This window comes from Oncorhynchus mykiss, chromosome 15 (assembly GCF_013265735.2).
Source record: "Oncorhynchus mykiss isolate Arlee chromosome 15, USDA_OmykA_1.1, whole genome shotgun sequence".
NCBI lineage: Eukaryota > Metazoa > Chordata > Actinopteri > Salmoniformes > Salmonidae > Oncorhynchus > Oncorhynchus mykiss.
In genome coordinates this window covers 73,930,790-73,940,789 of record NC_048579.1, presented here as the reverse complement: position 1 = coordinate 73,940,789, position 10,000 = coordinate 73,930,790, and positions in this window count along the sequence as shown.

Sequence of the window (10,000 nt, the reverse complement as noted above, 5' to 3'; positions counted from 1 at the left end):
TGCTTCCAGCCTCTGGTATGGACTCAGTGGTGCTGTTATAGTAGAACTCTGCTGCTTCCAGCCTCTGGTATAGAATCAGTGGTGCTGTTATAGTAGAACTCTGCTGCTTCCAGCCTCTGGTATAGACTCAGTGGTGCTGTTATAGTAGAACTCTACTGCTTCCAGCCTCTGGTATAGACTCAGTGGTGCTGTTATAGTAGAACTCTACTGCTTCCAGCCTCTAGTATGGACTCAGTGGTGCTGTTATAGTAGAACTCTGCTGCTTCCAGCCTCTGGTATGGACTCAGTGGTGCTGTTATAGTAGAACTCTACTGCTTCCAGACTCTGGTATGGACTCAGTGGTGCTGTTATAGTAGAACTCTACTGCTTCCAGACTCTGGTATGGACTCAGTGGTGCTGTTATAGTAGAACTCTACTGCTTCCAGCCTCTGGTATGGACTCAGTGGTGCTGTTATAGTAGAACTCTGCTGCTTCCAGCCTCTGGTATGGACTCAGTAGTGCTGTTATAGTAGAACTCTGCTGCTTCCAGCCTCTGGTATGGACTCAGTGGTGCTGTTATAGTAGAACTCTACTGCTTCCAGCCTCTGGTATGGACTCAGTGGTGCTGTTATAGTAGAACTCTACTGCTTCCAGCCTCTGGTATGGACTCAGTGGTGCTGTTATAGTAGAACTCTGCTGCTTCCAGCCTCTGGTATAGAATCAGTGGTGCTGTTATAGTAGAACTCTGCTGCTTCCAGCCTCTGGTATAGACTCAGTGGTGCTGTTATAGTATAACTCTACTGCTTCCAGCCTCTGGTATGGACTCAGTGGTGCTGTTATAGTAGAACTCTACTGCTTCCAGCCTCTGGTATAGACTCAGTGGTGCTGTTATAGTATAACTCCACTGCTTTCAGCCTCTGGTATGGACTCAGTGGTGCTGTCATAGTAGAACTCTGCTGCTTCCAGCCTCTGGTATGGACTCAGTGGTGCTGTTATAGTAGAACTCTGCTGCTTCCAGCCTCTGGTATGGACTCAGTAGTGCTGTTATAGTAGAACTCTGCTGCTTCCAGCCTCTGGTATGGACTCAGTGGTGCTGTTATAGTAGAACTCTACTGCTTCCAGCCTCTGGTATGGACTCAGTGGTGCTGTTATAGTAGAACTCTGCTGCTTCCAGCCTCTGGTATGGACTCAGTGGTGCTGTTATAGTAGAACTCTACTGCTTCCAGCCTCTGGTATGGACTCAGTGGTGCTGTTATAGTAGAACTCTGCTGCTTCCAGCCTCTGGTATAGAATCAGTGGTGCTGTTATAGTAGAACTCTTCTGCTTCCAGCCTCTGGTATAGACTCAGTGGTGCTGTTATAGTATAACTCTACTGCTTCCAGCCTCTGGTATGGACTCAGTGGTGCTGTTATAGTAGAACTCTACTGCTTCCAGCCTCTGGTATAGACTCAGTGGTGCTGTTATAGTATAACTCCACTGCTTTCAGCCTCTGGTATGGACTCAGTGGTGCTGTCATAGTAGAACTCTGCTGCTTCCAGCCTCTGGTATGGACTCAGTGGTGCTGTTATAGTATAACTCTACTGCTTCCAGACTCTGGAATGGACTCAGTGGTGCTGTTATAGTAGAACTCTACTGCTTCCAGCCTCTGGTATGGACTCAGTGGTGCTGTTATAGTAGAACTCTACTGCTTCCAGCCTCTGGTATGGACTCAGTGGTGCTGTTATAGTAGAACTCTACTGCTTCCAGCCTCTGGTATGGACTCAGTGGTGCTGTTATAGTAGAACTCTACTGCTTCCAGACTCTGGAATGGACTCAGTGGTGCTGTTATAGTAGAACTCTGCTGCTTCCAGCCTCTGGTATGGACTCAGTGGTGCTGTTATAGTAGAACTCTACTGCTTCCAGCCTCTGGTATGGACTCAGTGGTGCTGTTATAGTAGAACTCTGCTGCTTCCAGCCTCTGGTATGGACTCAGTGGTGCTGTTATAGTAGAACTCTACTGCTTCCAGACTCTGGTATGGACTCAGTGGTGCTGTTATAGTAGAACTCTACTGCTTCCAGCCTCTGGTATGGACTCAGTGGTGCTGTTATAGTAGAACTCTGCTGCTTCCAGCCTCTGGTATGGACTCAGTGGTGCTGTTATAGTAGAACTCTACTGCTTCCAGCCTCTGGTATGGACTCAGTGGTGCTGTTATAGTAGAACTCTACTGCTTCCAGCCTCTGGTATGGACTCAGTGGTGCTGTTATAGTAGAACTCTGCTGCTTCCAGCCTCTGGTATAGACTCAGTGGTGCTGTTATAGTAGAACTCTGCTGCTTCCAGCCTCTGGTATAGACTCAGTGGTGCTGTTATAGTAGAACTCTACTGCTTCCAGCCTCTGGTATGGACTCAGTGGTGCTGTTATAGTAGAACTCTACTGCTTCCAGCCTCTGGTATGGACTCAGTGGTGCTGTTATAGTAGAACTCTACTGCTTCCAGCCTCTGGTATGGACTCAGTGGTGCTGTTATAGTAGAACTCTGCTGCTTCCAGCCTCTGGTATGGACTCATTGGTGCTGTTATAGTAGAACTCTAATGCTTCCAGCCTCTGGTATGGACTCAGTGGTGCTGTTATAGTAGAACTCTACTGCTTCCAGCCTCTGGTATAGACTCAGTGGTGCTGTTATAGTAGAACTCTGCTGCTTCCAGCCTCTGGTATGGACTCAGTGGTGCTGTTATAGTAGAACTCTACTGCTTCCAGCCTCTGGAATAGACTCAGTGGTGCTGTTATAGTAGAACTCTACTGCTTCCAGCCTCTGGTATGGACTCAGTCGTGCTGTTATAGTAGAACTCTGCTGCTTCCAGCCTCTGGTATGGACTCAGTGGTGCTGTTATAGTAGAACTCTACTGCTTCCAGACTCTGGAATGGACTCAGTGGTGCTGTTATAGTAGAACTCTGCTGCTTCCAGCCTCTAGTATGGACTCAGTGGTGCTGTTATAGTAGAACTCTGCTGCTTCCAGCCTCTGGTATAGACTCAGTGGTGCTGTTATAGTAGAACTCTACTGCTTCCAGCCTCTGGTATAGACTCAGTGGTGCTGTTATAGTAGAACTCTACTGCTTCCAGCCTCTGGTATGGACTCAGTGGTGCTGTTATAGTAGAACTCTGCTGCTTCCAGCCTCTGGTATGGACTCAGTGGTGCTGTTATAGTAGAACTCTACTGCTTCCAGACTCTGGTATGGACTCAGTGGTGCTGTTATAGTAGAACTCTACTGATTCCAGCCTCTGGTATGGACTCAGTGGTGCTGTTATAGTAGAACTCTACTGCTTCCAGCCTCAGGTATGGACTCAGTGGTGCTGTTATAGTAGAACTCTGCTGCTTCCAGCCTCTGGTATGGACTCAGTGGTGCTGTTATAGTAGAACTCTGCTGCTTCCAGCCTCTGGTATGGACTCAGTGGTGCTGTTATAGTAGAACTCTACTGCTTCCAGCCTCTGGTATGGACTCAGTGGTGCTGTTATAGTAGAACTCTGCTGCTTCCAGCCTCTGGTATGGACTCAGTGGTGCTGTTATAGTAGAACTCTACTGCTTCCAGCCTCTGGTATAGACTCAGTGGTGCTGTTATAGTAGAACTCTACTGCTTCCAGCCTCTGGTATAGACTCAGTGGTGCTGTTATAGTAGAACTCTACTGCTTCCAGCCTCTGGTATGGACTCAGTGGTGCTGTTATAGTAGAACTCTGCTGCTTCCAGCCTCTGGTATGGACTCAGTGGTGCTGTTATAGTAGAACTCTACTGCTTCCAGACTCTGGAATGGACTCAGTGGTGCTGTTATAGTAGAACTCTACTGCTTCCAGCCTCTGGTATGGACTCAGTGGTGCTGTTATAGTAGAACTCTACTGCTTCCAGCCTCTGGTATAGACTCAGTGGTGCTGTTATAGTAGAACTCTACTGCTTCCAGCCTCTGGTATGGACTCAGTGGTGCTGTTATAGTAGAACTCTACTGCTCCCAGACTCTGGAATGGACTCAGTGGTGCTGTTATAGTAGAACTCTGCTGCTTCCAGCCTCTGGTATGGACTCAGTGGTGCTGTTATTGTAGAACTCTACTGATTCCAGCCTCTGGTATGGACTCAGTGGTGCTGTTATAGTAGAACTCTACTGCTTCCAGCCTCAGGTATGGACTCAGTGGTGCTGTTATAGTAGAACTCTGCTGCTTCCAGCCTCTGGTATGGACTCAGTGGTGCTGTTATAGTAGAACTCTGCTGCTTCCAGCCTCTGGTATGGACTCAGTGGTGCTGTTATAGTAGAACTCTACTGCTTCCAGCCTCTGGTATGGACTCAGTGGTGCTGTTATAGTAGAACTCTGCTGCTTCCAGCCTCTGGTATGGACTCAGTGGTGCTGTTATAGTAGAACTCTACTGCTTCCAGCCTCTGGTATAGACTCAGTGGTGCTGTTATAGTAGAACTCTACTGCTTCCAGCCTCTGGTATGGACTCAGTGGTGCTGTTATAGTAGAACTCTACTGTTTCCAGCCTCTGGTATGGACTCAGTGGTGCTGTTATAGTAGAACTCTGCTGCTTCCAGCCTCTGGTATAGACTCAGTGGTGCTGTTATACTAGAACTCTGCTGCTTCCAGCCTCTGGTATAGACTCAGTGGTGCTGTTATAGTATAACTCTACTGCTTCCAGCCTCTGGTATGGACTCAGTGGTGCTGTTAAAGTAGAACTCTACTGCTTCCAGCCTCTGGTATAGACTCAGTGGTGCTGTTATAGTAGAACTCTACTGCTTCCAGCCTCTGGTATGGACTCAGTGGTGCTGTTATAGTAGAACTCTGCTGCTTCCAGCCTCTGGTATGGACTCAGTGGTGCTGTTATAGTAGAACTCTACTGCTTCCAGACTCTGGAATGGACTCAGTGGTGCTGTTATAGTAGAACTCTACTGCTTCCAGCCTCTGGTATGGACTCAGTGGTGCTGTTATAGTAGAACTCTACTGCTTCCAGCCTCTGGTATAGACTCAGTGGTGCTGTTATAGTAGAACTCTACTGCTTCCAGCCTCTGGTATGGACTCAGTGGTGCTGTTATAGTAGAACTCTACTGCTTCCAGACTCTGGAATGGACTCAGTGGTGCTGTTATAGTAGAACTCTGCTGCTTCCAGCCTCTGGTATGGACTCAGTGGTGCTGTTATAGTAGAACTCTACTGCTTCCAGACTCTGGAATGGACTCAGTGGTGCTGTTATAGTAGAACTCTGCTGCTTCCAGCCTCTAGTATGGACTCAGTGGTGCTGTCATAGTAGAACTCTGCTGCTTCCAGCCTCTGGTATAGACTCAGTGGTGCTGTTATAGTAGAACTCTGCTGCTTCCAGACTCTGGTATGGACTCAGTGGTGCTGTTACAGTAATACTCTGCTGCTTCCAGCCTCTGGTATAGACTCAGTGGTGCTGTTATAGTAGAACTCTACTGCTTCCAGCCTCTGGTATGGACTCAGTGGTGCTGTTATAGTAGAACTCTACTGCTTCCAGCCTCTGGTATGGACTCAGTGGTGCTGTTATAGTAGAACTCTACTGCTTCCAGCCTCTGGTATGGACTCAGTGGTGCTGTTATAGTAGAACTCTACTGCTTCCAGCCTCTGGTATAGACTCAGTGGTGCTGTTATAGTAGAACTCTACTGCTTCCAGCCTCTAGTATGGACTCAGTGGTGCTGTTATAGTAGAACTCTGCTGCTTCCAGCCTCTGGTATAGACTCAGTGGTGCTGTTATACTAGAACTCTGCTGCTTCCAGCCTCTGGTATAGACTCAGTGGTGCTGTTATAGTATAACTCTACTGCTTCCAGCCTCTGGTATGGACTCAGTGGTGCTGTTATAGTAGAACTCTACTGCTTCCAGACTCTGGTATGGACTCAGTGGTGCTGTTATAGTAGAACTCTACTGCTTCCAGACTCTGGTATGGACTCAGTGGTGCTGTTATAGTAGAACTCTACTGCTTCCAGCCTCTGGTATGGACTCAGTGGTGCTGTTATAGTAGAACTCTGCTTCTTCCAGCCTCTGGTATGGACTCAGTGGTGCTGTTATAGTAGAACTCTGCTGCTTCCAGCCTCTGGTATGGACTCAGTGGTGCTGTTATAGTAGAACTCTGCTGCTTCCAGCCTCTGGTATAGACTCAGTGGTGCTGTTATAGTAGAACTCTGCTGCTTCCAGCCTCTGGTATAGACTCAGTGGTGCTGTTATAGTATAACTCTACTGCTTCCAGCCTCTGGTATGGACTCAGTGGTGCTGTTATAGTAGAACTCTACTGCTTCCAGCCTCTGGTATAGACTCAGTGGTGCTGTTATAGTAGAACTCTACTGCTTCCAGCCTCTGGTATGGACTCAGTGGTGCTGTTATAGTAGAACTCTACTGCTTCCAGCCTCTGGTATGGACTCAGTGGTGCTGTTATAGTAGAACTCTACTGCTTCCAGACTCTGGTATGGACTCAGTGGTGCTGTTATAGTAGAACTCTACTGCTTCCAGACTCTGGTATGGACTCAGTGGTGCTGTTATAGTAGAACTCTACTGCTTCCAGCCTCTGGTATGGACTCAGTGGTGCTGTTATAGTAGAACTCTGCTTCTTCCAGCCTCTGGTATGGACTCAGTAGTGCTGTTATAGTAGAACTCTGCTGCTTCCAGCCTCTGGTATGGACTCAGTGGTGCTGTTATAGTAGAACTCTGCTGCTTCCAGCCTCTGGTATAGACTCAGTGGTGCTGTTATAGTAGAACTCTGCTGCTTCCAGCCTCTGGTATAGACTCAGTGGTGCTGTTATACTAGAACTCTGCTGCTTCCAGCCTCTGGTATAGACTCAGTGGTGCTGTTATAGTATAACTCTACTGCTTCCAGCCTCTGGTATGGACTCAGTGGTGCTGTTATAGTAGAACTCTACTGCTTCCAGACTCTGGTATGGACTCAGTGGTGCTGTTATAGTAGAACTCTACTGCTTCCAGACTCTGGTATGGACTCAGTGGTGCTGTTATAGTAGAACTCTACTGCTTCCAGACTCTGGTATGGACTCAGTGGTGCTGTTATAGTAGAACTCTACTGCTTCCAGCCTCTGGTATGGACTCAGTGGTGCTGTTATAGTAGAACTCTGCTTCTTCCAGCCTCTGGTATGGACTCAGTGGTGCTGTTATAGTAGAACTCTGCTGCTTCCAGCCTCTGGTATGGACTCAGTGGTGCTGTTATAGTAGAACTCTGCTGCTTCCAGCCTCTGGTATAGACTCAGTGGTGCTGTTATAGTAGAACTCTGCTGCTTCCAGCCTCTGGTATAGACTCAGTGGTGCTGTTATAGTATAACTCTACTGCTTCCAGCCTCTGGTATGGACTCAGTGGTGCTGTTATAGTAGAACTCTACTGCTTCCAGCCTCTGGTATAGACTCAGTGGTGCTGTTATAGTAGAACTCTACTGCTTCCAGCCTCTGGTATGGACTCAGTGGTGCTGTTATAGTAGAACTCTACTGCTTCCAGCCTCTGGTATGGACTCAGTGGTGCTGTTATAGTAGAACTCTACTGCTTCCAGACTCTGGTATGGACTCAGTGGTGCTGTTATAGTAGAACTCTACTGCTTCCAGACTGGTATGGACTCAGTGGTGCTGTTATAGTAGAACTCTACTGCTTCCAGCCTCTGGTATGGACTCAGTGGTGCTGTTATAGTAGAACTCTGCTTCTTCCAGCCTCTGGTATGGACTCAGTAGTGCTGTTATAGTAGAACTCTGCTGCTTCCAGCCTCTGGTATGGACTCAGTGGTGCTGTTATAGTAGAACTCTGCTGCTTCCAGCCTCTGGTATAGACTCAGTGGTGCTGTTATAGTAGAACTCTGCTGCTTCCAGCCTCTGGTATAGACTCAGTGGTGCTGTTATAGTATAACTCTACTGCTTCCAGCCTCTGGTATGGACTCAGTGGTGCTGTTATAGTAGAACTCTACTGCTTCCAGCCTCTGGTATAGACTCAGTGGTGCTGTTATAGTAGAACTCTACTGCTTCCAGCCTCTGGTATGGACTCAGTGGTGCTGTTATAGTAGAACTCTACTGCTTCCAGCCTCTGGGATGGACTCAGTGGTGCTGTTATAGTAGAACTCTACTGCTCTCTAAATATCACACTTGACAGTGTCCTCATGTCACCTACAGTAGAACGATTCCAACCACCTCATAATATCAAAGTAGATCTATCCCTTTCATCAGAGAGTGAGACAGAGAGAGAAAGAGAGGGAGGGAAAGAGAGAGCGAGCGAACCACGGGGGTAATCTGGAGGAACGTATATCGATGTGGTCAGGGCTTCTCGCCGCAAATGGAGATAATTACGTACGGCGGGCGGCGGTAAGTGGCCGGGTGGATGGCGAGCTGCCTGCCTGACTCTCACCACTCGGCAGAACAAAAGCACTGCACTCTGGGTAGGCAGGCCGCTGAGGCCCCCCGCACGGCAGGGGAGCGGAGGCTCATTAGGGCGCTATTTTAACAAAGCACTTCCCTTTCCTGTACGAACGACGCGTACCGTACCCACAGCCCAGCACCATCCCTCTCTCTTCTCTCCCTCTCCTCACTCCCTCCTCAACAAAGGGATATAAATCTCCTTTGGGCAGGATAATTACTGAGATAATTTTATCCGTAATGATGCTTGTCAGTCAGGATTGGCTGATGAAATTAAAGACAGAAGAAAAGAAAAGTTATTCTCTGTGATTTTCTCCGGCAGATTGTGTCAGGAAGAAAGAAGAATAACTTAAAAGGAGAAGAGGAAACACCATAGTAGTTGTTAAACATTTCTCCAGGAATGAACGTGACCTTGGAAATGTTTTGTGAAGGCTGGGAGGCACACGGAGGAGACTAAACACTATAGTAGTTGTTAAACATTTCTCCAGGAATGAACGTGACCCTGGAAATGTTTTGTGAAGGCTGGGAGGCACACGGAGGAGACTAAACACTATGGTAGTTGTTAAACATTTCTCCAGGAATGAACGTGACCTTGGAAATGTTTTGTGAAGGCTGGGAGGCATACGGAGGAGACTAAACACTATAGTAGTTGTTAAACATTTCTCCAGGAATGAACGTGACCCTGGAAATGTTTTGTGAAGGCTGGGAGGCACACGGAGGAGACTAAACACTATGGTAGTTGTTAAACATTTCTCCAGGAATGAACGTGACCTTGGAAATGTTTTGTGAAGGCCGGGGAAGCCTACGGAGGAGACTAAACACTATAGTAGTTGTTAAACATTTATCCAGGAATGAACGTGACCCTGGAAATGTTTTGTGAAGGCTGGGAGGCACACGGAGGAGACTAAACACCATAGTAGTTGTTAAACATTTCCCCAGGAATGAACGTGACCTTGGAAATGTTTTGTGAAGGCTGGGAGGCACACGGAGGAGACTAAACACTATAGTAGTTGTTAAACATTTATCCGGGAATGAACGTGACCCTGGAAATGTTTTGTGAAGGCCGGGGAAGCACACGGAGCAGAGGAAACACTATAACGTTAATATTCTACAACGTCTATTATCTCTCAGCTGGTCTGGAGCAACATACAGCCTACCGAGCATCCATATATAAAGGAAATGTTCTGAACAGGCCTGTTCAGAACGTAGTGTTGACATAATATTAGCATTATTCATGAGAATAAAAAGGACCCTGGGGTTGGTGACTGTGACACACGTAATGGTTATGTAGTGACGGCGTCCTGTCGACGTAATGGCCGGCAGAGGACATCGTTCAACGTGACACCTCATTTGCTGTTCATACATCTGGCAAGGGAATATGCATACACGATCAGGGTGTTGTGGGTACGTCTCAGCGAACCGGGACTTTAAACAAAACACTGTGCTTGATGAAGGGAGAGAGAGAGACAGAGAGCGGGAGAGAGAGAGAGAGAGGGAGAGGTAGAGAGATAGAGAGAGAGGGAGAGAGATATATAGAGAGAGAGACAGAGAGAGAGAGAGAGGCAGAGAGATAGAGAGATAGAGAGAGAGAGAGACAGAGAGAGAGAGGGAGATGCAGAGAGATAGAGAGAGAGACAGAGAGAGAGAGACAGAGAG